This window comes from Rattus norvegicus, chromosome 13 (genome assembly GCF_036323735.1).
Source record: "Rattus norvegicus strain BN/NHsdMcwi chromosome 13, GRCr8, whole genome shotgun sequence".
Classification (NCBI taxonomy): Eukaryota; Metazoa; Chordata; class Mammalia; order Rodentia; family Muridae; genus Rattus; species Rattus norvegicus.
The window spans coordinates 24,467,954-24,478,292 of NC_086031.1; the positions used below are offsets into that span (position 1 = coordinate 24,467,954).

The 10,339-nt window shown below is 39.7% G+C and overlaps 1 non-coding gene across 1 annotated transcript; it reads left to right on the plus strand.

Annotated features, from left to right (window-relative positions):
* The first annotated feature begins 9,615 nt into the window (after window positions 1-9,615).
* Window positions 9,616-9,747, plus strand: LOC120096395 (small nucleolar RNA SNORA17). The gene has a single exon (XR_005492824.1). It is a non-coding gene; the product is annotated as a small nucleolar RNA SNORA17 (small nucleolar RNA).
* Window positions 9,748-10,339: the final 592 nt, after the last annotated feature.

Consider the following 10,339-nt stretch of genomic DNA (forward strand, 5'->3'; position numbering starts at 1 on the left):
TGTTTCAGGGCACACAAAATGCAGGCAAATTATTGATCGATATGTACTATGGATGGTCTGTGGTCTAATTTTCAATGAAGGTCTTGCTCATATCTGAAGACTACAGTATGGTCTCTATGTAGTCTTTGGCATCAGCATTCTGTCCTTCTTGGTCCCTTCCAGAATTGTCTGTTAACCTGAGCTTACAGCACTCTACGGTTTCCTCTATTCTTTATCCAGAGTTTCATAAGTTCCTATTACAAACCTGGCTCAGAAGTCACATAGCCATGTATTGTCCAAGAAATTATTTCATTCACCAATATGAATATTTTGTGTTTCTTACTTGTATTACCCAACAGAAGAAATTTATAGACAAAAAAAAAAAATGCTACTTTGGCTCAGAGCTCCAAAGGCTATTTTACTCCATGGTATTTTTACTCCAAAGGTATTTTACTCCATGGGAAGTTAGATGTAAAGAGGTCAGGGATAATATACCCTCAAGGATCATCCAGAATAATCTGCTTCCTCCATCTAATGTCACCTCACAAAGTTTTCACAATATCTTCAAATAACTAGTGGCTTGACCATACATTTAATGTACGAACCTCTGTGTAATATTTAGTAATCAAACCTTAAGACCATGAAGTTAATTTGTAGTAGGAAACTCAATTGAGAAGTTCTGGAGTTTGTAAATGGAAGAATGCCCTGTAGTTTAATTGGATATGTTATCTTCCTGACAAATTGAGATGAAGATAGACCATCATTTTTATCTTGTTTATTTTATCATTCCCAGGGCCCAGTAAAGGAACTTGCATGCCTTAAAATTCTTATAATTTCCAAATTATAGTGAAGCAAGGATATTTTCAAAATCTTCTGTTTGTGAATCAAAGCTATTTTTCATAAAACATTAGTGAAAAACCTTTATTGAACATCATTCAATGTCTTTTGTCTTATTCTGATAATTTTAACTTTAATTTTCACATCTGGTCTGCTTTTGCTGGTGGTCCCTCTGTCTCACCCTTAATGCCCTGTAAATATTATATTATATTATATCCAGATATTTTGCTTGTTTTGGTTTTGTTTGTATACTGACACTGGAAATTTATCTGCATTTTGCTTTCTCTTTTAAAGAGTGTTGAATTATTTTCTTGGACGTAATTAATTTACTCCAGAGGCACCCATTTCTTTGGGGGCTTGTTAAATTTTACTAAGACAACTGTGGTATAGTTCTGTCCTGAGATTAGCATAGTTCTGCTTTAGAGAAGCCTTTTCAAGGGCCTATTCCATGCCTTCACTCTTATTCAGTTTTCCTCTCCCTGTTCTGCTCAGGTCTTGGTGTCTCTACTAATGTCTCAACTTCACAAATATCCTCAAGACTGACATGGGTTTCCTGTACACATTTCACTCTAGAAAAATCCTCACAGGAGAACACTTGAGATGTTGGTTTGGCCATAAGTTTCATTTCCTCACAGAACTGTCTCCTCTAGCTACTGCTGATCACCACTTGTATTGCTCCATATATATTAGTTGCTGTATGTTAGCAAAACTTGTCCAGAAGCCACTGTGGATCATGGTAAGATCATATATCAGAATTCTTTTATTCTGAGTTAAGAACAATCTAGATTACCTTGGAAGTCTCCACAGACTGCATGTGTATATTTTAAAATTGAATATTGGAGCCAGGAATAAAATTGTTTTTTTTTTTACATTCTTTTTTTTTTTTATTAACTTGAGTATTTCTTATATACATTTCGAGTGTTATTCCCTTTCCCGGTTTCCGGGCAAACATCCCCCTCCCCCCTCCCCTTCCTTATGGGTGTTCCCCTCCCAACCCTCCCCCCATTGCCGCCCTCCCCCCATAGACTAGTTCGCTGGGGGTTCAGTCTTAGCAGGACCCAGGGCTTCCCCTTCCACTGGTGCTCTTACTAGGATATTCATTGCTACCTATGGGGTCAGAGTCCAGGGTCAGTCCATGTATAGTCTTTAGGTAGTGGCTTAGTCCCTGGAAGCTCTGGTTGCTTGACATTGTTGTACTTTTGGAGTCTCGAGCCCCTTCAAGCTCTTCCAGTTCTTTCTCTGATTCCTTCAATAGGGGACCTATTCTCAGTTCAGTGGTTTGCTGCTGGCATTCGCCTCTATATTTGCTGTATTCTGGCTGTGTCTCTCAGGAGCGATCTACATCCGGCTCCTGTCAGTCTGCACTTCTTTGCTTCATCCATCTTGTCTAATTGGGTGGCTGTATATGTATGGGCCACATGTGGGGCAGGCTCTGAATGGGTGTTCCTTCAGTCTCTGTTTTAATCTTTGCCTCTCCCTTCCCTGCCAAGGGTATTCTTTTTCCTCATTTAAAGAAGGAGTGAAGCATTCACATTTTGATCATCCGTCTTGAGTTTCGTTTGTTCTAGGGATCTAGGGTAATTCAAGCATTTGGGCTAATAGCCACTTATCAATGAGTGCATACCATGTATGTCTTTCTGTGATTGGGTTAGCTCACTCAGGATGATATTTTCCAGTTCCAACCATTTGCCTACGAATTTCATAAACTCGTTGTTTTTGATAGCTGAGTAATATTCCATTGTGTAGATGTACCACATTTTCTGTATCCATTCCTCTGTTGAAGGGCATCTGGGTTCTTTCCATTTTCTGGCTATTATAAATAAGGCTGCGATGAACATAGTGGAGCACGTGTCTCTTTTATATGTTGAGGCATCTTTTGGGTATATGCCCAAGAGAGGTATAGCTGGATCCTCAGGCAGTTCAATGTCCAATTTTCTGAGGAACCTCCAGACTGATTTCCAGAATGGTTTTACCAGTCGGCAATCCCACCAACAATGGAGGAGTGTTCCTCTTTCTCCACATCCTCGCCAGCATCTGCTGTCACCTGAGTTTTTGATCTTAGCCAATCGCACTGGTGTGAGGTGAAATCTCAGGGTTGTTTTGATTTGCATTTCCCTTATGACTAAAGATGTTGAACATTTCTTTAGGTGTTTCTCAGCCATTCGGCATTCCTCAGCTCTGAATTCTTTGTTTAGCTCTGAACCCCATTTTTTAATAGGATTATTTGTTTCCCTGCGGTCTAACTTCTTGAGTTCTTTGTATATTTTGGATATAAGGCCTCTATCTGTTGTAGGATTGGTAAAGATCTTTTCCCAATCTGTTGGTTGCCGTTTTGTCCTAACCACAGTGTCCTTTGCCTTACAGAAGCTTTGCAGTTTTATGAGATCCCATTTGTCGATTCTTGATCTTAGAGCATAAGCCATTGGTGTTTTGTTCAGGAAATTTTTTCCAGTGCCCATGTGCTCCAGATGCTTCCCTAGTTTTTCTTCTATTAGTTTGAGTGTGTCTGGTTTGATGTGGAGGTCCTTGATCCACTTGGACTTAAGCTTTGTACAGGGTGATAAGCATGGATCGATCTGCATTCTTCTACATGTTGCCCTCCAGTTGAACCAGCACCATTTGCTGAAAATGCTATCTTTTTTCCATTGGATGGTTTTGGCTCCTTTGTCAAAAATCAAGTGACCATAGGTGTGTGGGTTCATTTCTGGGTCTTCAATTCTATTCCATTGGTCTATCTGTCTGTCTCTATACCAATACCATGCAGTTTTTATCACTATTGCTCTGTAATACTGCTTGAGTTCAGGGATAGTGATTCCCCCTGAAGTCCTTTTATTGTTGAGGATAGCTTTAGCTATCCTGGGTTTTTTGTTATTCCAGATGAATTTGCAAATTGTTCTGTCTAACTCTTTGAAGAATTGGATTGGTATTTTGATGGGGATTGCATTGAATCTGTAGATTGCTTTTGGTAAAATGGCCATTTTTACTATATTAATCCTGCCAATCCATGAGCATGGGAGATCTTTCCATCTTCTGAGGTCTTCTTCAATTTCTTTCCTCAGTGTCTTGAAGTTCTTATTGTACAGATCTTTTACTTGCTTGGTTAAAGTCACACCGAGGTACTTTATATTATTTGGGTCTATTATGAAGGGTGTCGTTTCCCTAATTTCTTTCTCGGCTTGTTTCTCTTTTGTATAGAGGAAGGCAACTGATTTATTTGAGTTAATTTTATACCCAGCCACTTTGCTGAAGTTGTTTATCAGCTTTAGTAGTTCTCTGGTGGAACATTTGGGATCACTTAAATATACTATCATGTCATCTGCAAATAGTGATATTTTGACCTCTTCTTTTCCGATCTGTATCCCTTTGATCTCCTTTTGTTGTCTGATTGCTCTGGCTAGAACTTCAAGAACTATATTGAATAAGTAGGGAGAGAGTGGGCAGCCTTGTCTAGTCCCTGATTTTAGTGGGATTGCTTCAAGTTTCTCTCCATTTAGTTTAATGTTAGCAACTGGTTTGCTGTATATGGCTTTTACTATGTTTAGGTATGGGCCTTGAATTCCTATTCTTTCCAGGACTTTTATAATGAAGGGGTGTTGAATTTTGTCAAATGCTTTCTCAGCATCTAATGAAATGATCATGTGGTTCTGTTCTTTCAGTTTGTTTATATGATGGATCACGTTGATGGTTTTCCGTATATTAAACCATCCCTTCATGCCTGGGATGAAGCCTACTTGACCATGGTGGATGATTGTTTTGATGTGCTCTTGAATTCGGTTTGCCAGAATTTTATTGAGTATTTTTGCGTCGATATTCATAAGGGAAATTGGTCTGAAGTTCTCTTTCTTTGTTGTGTCTTTGTGTGGTTTAGGTATAAGAGTAATTGTGGCTTCGTAGAAGGAATTCGGTAGGGCTCCATCTGTTTCAATTTTGTGGAATAGTTTGGATAATATTGGTATGAGGTCTTCTATGAAGGTTTGATAGAATTCTGCACTAAACCCGTCTGGACCTGGGCTCTTTTTGGTTGGGAGACCTTTAATGACTGCTTCTATTTCCTTAGGAGTTATGGGGTTGTTTAACTGGTTTATCTGTTCCTGATTTAACTTCGATACCTGGTATCTGTCTAGGAAATTGTCCATTTCCTGAAGATTTTCAAATTCTGTTGAATATAGGTTTTTATAGTAAGATCTGATGATTTTTTGAATTTCCTCCGAATCTGTAGTTATGTCTCCCTTTTCATTTCTGATTTTGTTAATTTGACACACTCTCTGTGTCCTCTCGTTAGTCTGGCTAAGGGTTTATCTATCTTGTTGATTTTCTCAAAGAACCAACTTTTGGTTCTGTTGATTCTTTCTATGGTCCTTTTTGTTTCTACTTGGTTGATTTCAGCTCTGAGTTTGATTATTTCCTGCCTTCTACTCCTCCTGGGTGTATTTGCTTCTTTTTGTTCTAGAGCTTTTAGGTGTGCTGTCAAGCTGCTGACATATGCTCTTTCCTGTTTCTTTCTGCAGGCACTCAGCGATATGAGTTTTCCTCTTAGCACAGCTTTCATTGTGTCCCATAAGTTTGAGTATGTTGTATCTTCATTTTCATTAAATTCTAAAAAGTTTTTAATTTCTTTCTTTATTCCTTCCTTGACCAGGTTATCATTGAGTAGAGCATTGTTCAATTTCCACATATATGTGGGCATTCATCCCTTATTGTTATTGAAGACCAGTTTTAGGCCGTGGTGGTCCGATAGCACGCATGGGATTATTTCTATCTTCCTGTACCTGTTGAGGCCCGTTTTTTGACCAATTATATGGTCAATTTTGGAGAAAGTACCATGAGGAGCTGAGAAGAAGGTATATCCTTTTGCTTTAGGATAGAATGTTCTATAAATATCTGTTAAGTCCATTTGGCTCATGACTTCTCTTAGTCTGTCGACATCACTGTTTAATTTCTGTTTCCATGATCTGTCCATTGATGAGAGTGGGGTGTTGAAATCTCCCACTATTATTGTGTGAGGTGCAATGTGTGTTTTGAGCTTTAGTAAGGTTTCTTTTACGTATGTAGGTGCCCTTGTATTTGGGGCATAGATATTTAGGATTGAGAGTTCATCTTGGTTGATTTTTCCTTTGATGAATATGAAGTGTCCTTCCTTATCTTTTTTGATGACTTTTAGTTGGAAATTGATTTTATTTGATATTAGAATGGCTACTCCAGCTTGCTTCTTCTGACCATTTGCTTGGAAAATTGTTTTCCAGCCTTTCACTCTGAGGTAGTGTCTGTCTTTGTCTCTGAGGTGTGTTCCCTGTAGGCAGCAGAATGCAGGGTCCTCGTTGCGTATCCAGTTTGTTAATCTATGTCTTTTTATTGGGGAGTTGAGGCCACTGATGTTAAGAGATATTAAGGAATAGTGATTATTGCTTCCCGTTATATTCATATTTGGATGTGAGGTTATGTTTGTGTGCTTTCATTCTCTTTGTTTTGTTGCCAAGACGATTAGTTTCTTGCTTCTTCTAGGGTATAGCTTGCCTCCTTATGTTGGGCTTTACCATTTATTATCCTTTGTAGTGCTGGATTTGTAGAAAGATATTGTGTAAATTTGGTTTTGTCATGGAATATCTTGGTTTCTCCATCAATGTTAATTGAGAGTTTTGCTGGATACAGTAACCTGGGCTGGCATTTGTATTCTCTTAGGGTCTGTATGACATCAGTCCAGGATCTTCTGGCCTTCATAGTTTCTGGCAAGAAGTCTGGTGTGATTCTGATAGGTCTCCCTTTATATGTTACTTGACCTTTTTCCCTTACTGCTTTTAATATTCTTTCTTTATTTTGTGCGTTTGGTGTTTTGACAATTATGTGACGGGAGGTGTTTCTTTTCTGGTCCAATCTATTTGGAGTTCTGTAGGCTTCTTGTATGTCTATGGATATCTCTTTTTTTAGGTTAGGGAAGTTTTCTTCTATGATTTTGTTGAAGATATTTACTGGTCCTTTGAACTGGGAGTCTTCACTCTCTTCTATACCTATTATCCTTAGGTTTGATCTTCTCATTGAGTCCTGGATTTCCTGTATGTTTTGGACCAGTAGCTTTTTCCGCTTTACATTATCTTTGACAGTTGAGTCAATGATTTCTATGGAATCTTCTGCTCCTGAGATTCTCTCTTCCATCTCTTATATTCTGTTGGTGAAGCTTGTATCTACAGCTCCTTGTCTCTTCTTTTGGTTTTCTATATCCAGGGTTGTTTCCTTGTGTTCTTTCTTGATTGCTTCTATTTCCATTTTTAATTCCTTCAACTGTTTGATTGTGTTTTCCTGGAATTCTTTCAGGGATTTTTGCGATTCCTCTCTGTAGGCTTTTACTTGTTTATTAATGTTTCCCGTGCTTCCCTAAGTGTGTTCATGTCTTTCTTGAAGTCCTCCAGCATCATGATCAAATATGATTTTGAAACTAGATCTTGCTTTTCTGGTGTGTTTGGATATTCCAGGTTTGTTTTGGTGGGAGAATTGGGCTCCGATGATGGCATGTAGTCTTGGTTTCTGTTGCTTGGGTTCCTGTGCTTGCCTCTCGCCATCAGATTATCTCTAGTGTTACTTTGTTCTGCTATTTCTGACAGTGGCTAGACTGCCCTATAAGCCTGTGTGTCAGGAGTGCTGTAGACCTGTTTTCCTCTCTTTCAGTCAGTTATGGGGACAGAGTGTTCTGCTTTCGGGCGTGTAGTTTTTCCTCTCTACAGGTCTTCAGCTGTTCCTGTGGGCCTGTGTCTTGAGTTCACCAGGCAGCTTTCTTGCAGCAGAAAATTTGGTCTTACCTGTGGTCCCGAGGCTCAGGTTCACTCGTGGGGTGCTGCCCAGGGGCTCTCTGCAGTGGCAGCAACCAGGAAGACCTGTGCCGCCCCTTCCGGGAGCTTCAGTGCACCAGGGTTCCAGATGCTCTTTGGCTTTTTCCTCTGGCGTCCGAGATGTGTGTGCAGGGAGCAGTCTCTTCTGGTTTCCCAGGCTTGTCTGCCTCTCTGAAGGTTTAGCTCTCCCTCCCACGGGATTTGGGTGCAGAGAACTGTTTATCCGGTCTGTTTCCTTCAGGGTCCGGCGGTGTCTCTGGCAGGGGTCCTGCCGCTCCTGGGCCCTCCCCCACGGGAGCCCAGAGGCCTTATACAGTTTCCTCTTGGGCCAGGGATGTGGGCAGGGGTGAGCAGTGTTGGTGGTCTCTTCCGCTCTGCAGCCTCAGGAGTGCCCACCTGACCAGGCGGTTGGGTCTCATAAAATTGTTTTTAAACTATACGACCCTCTCCTGTACTGTAATCAAGTTCCTAAGTCACATATTCCCTACATGATGATATAGAATGGATGGGCAAAAGCTAACTACAAAGTGTGTACAGCTAATCACTATGATTAAAAAAACGTATTCTGCTTATGATACAAACACATATCCATGTAACTTGTGCATGAATATACACAGGCCATAAAGAAAAATAATGTTTTATTTTATGTTATGACTAATTTGAATACTGCTTTCAGTTTCTCATTTATAATCCAGATTAAAATGAGTCTACCCCAAGGCATTCTTTAATTATTGATAAAAATATTAATAAGATGCTTTTCCTAATGACATTGCTGCAGGAGAGGGAACAGGGGCTTAGACATAGTTACTGGAGTTTGAGTTAGGGCGTCCTACCTTATCTTACTCCACATGTCAATATTCTCACTTCTCATACAATGAAATTTATCTAACATTTATTTCATAAGATTTAAATCAGGCAATATTAAGTATATGCTTCTTTTAAAATAAAAGTTGCTTTGTAAAGATTCTAAAAACATTTCTTATGGAAATATCATGCATAAACAATTATGACTTATGTCCATCGCTATAATTTGATCTCCTTCTATTGCTAATATCTTTCTGCTTCTGGACATTCTAGATTGACTAGTTTTAGAATGATCTTCCAGGAAATACAGTACAGTCCCTCATGGAAAACATGAGTCCTCGATGAGCAAAGCTTTTCTTAATGTCCCAGCATAAGTGTTCTTGTAAGACAAGTCCAGTGAGAGTAGAGCACAGAAAATTTAAGTATTCTTTGAAAGTTGTATCCTGGTTGGGGGTTCTTGATCTAATATTACAGAGCCTCTAAAAGATAAAATTAACAATTAATGGTGTTAGTGAATCAAGAGACTATTATATATTTATATAAACAACCTTTACCGGCCTTTGCTGCATATGTACACAAATGTGTTTGAAACATATGAAAAAAGAAATTCATTTGTGATGCTGAGAGCATGAAGAGATTGTAAATTTGACTTATCTCCTATTACTCCATAGTCAAACTATGTATTGCCTCCACACATAGACCACCTTAACTTACAGCTATGTTTGTTGTTTGTTATAGATCTTAATTATTTTAAGGCCAAATATTTACCAAAATCTTCTGTAATATATTTGTAATGAATATTGTATTAGTCCAAGTGCTAGCTGATTTGAACACTTTTATTTTTTATTTTAATTGATTTAGTAGTTTTCGATACAATGTCTGTGACTGGGGCTAGTACGGAACTCTATGTAGCTAAGGATGACTTTGAACTTCTGAACTTCCTGCCTTGCCTTCTAAATACAGTTGGGTGCAGCTGTACTCCATTTAGCTTTTGTAGTGCTTCAATTTTACCCATGGCTTTGTGCACTCTAGGAAAGCACTCTGCCAAAGCATTACATCCGTCAGGTACTTTTAACTAAACAATAATAATTTTACTGGTTTGTTTACAAATATTATCACGAACAGAATTAATAATAGCATCCCTTTAGGAGCTATACGTAATGAGAATTAGGGTGCTTCCCCTAGAGGCTTTGTAGGTGTGGCTGCTGCATCACGTGTGTTTCAGTAGGTGGTAAAGAGGAGAAAGACCATGTCTGTGCTCAGTGTTCTGACCTGTGAACATCTGAATGATTAGTAGTTTAATTTCCTGAAAAGAAGTGAGCCTGAGATGACCATCAATCTGGTGCTAGGCAGGCCCAGGATGGGAAGCCAGGTGGAGACTAGAAGAACTCTGCCTGGGGGCATGGACCCTGGGTGGTGAGCAAGCTCAAGATGTCTACCAGATGGGCACCAGAGGGCTCAGGCAGTCTGAGATGACCACCAGGCTGGTGCCATGCAGGCTTATGGGCAGACTAAAATGGAGATGACCCAAGCCCTGCACAAGTAGGGCATCATTCTCCTGATACCACTCCAGACACTCAGAGACCTTAAATGCCACTAAGAAGACTATAAAAATGGTAGAGAAATGGAAGAGAAGGAAAAGGAAGGATGACGGGACAAGGAAGAGAAGCAGAACTGGTAACTGGAAGGTAGTGAGAAACAGCCTGATGTTAGTAGTTCGTGATACCACATGGGACCATGGTGGGTTCCTAATCTGTGCTACCAGTGGGACCACATCTGGACCAACTGCACTGAAGTTACCACTAAAGGCCAGGCAGATGTCCCTGGTATGTGCTGTTCATGTTTAAGAGCCGTGCCTAACTGGCCTCACCTCTCACCTGGACATCCTGGGAGCATGA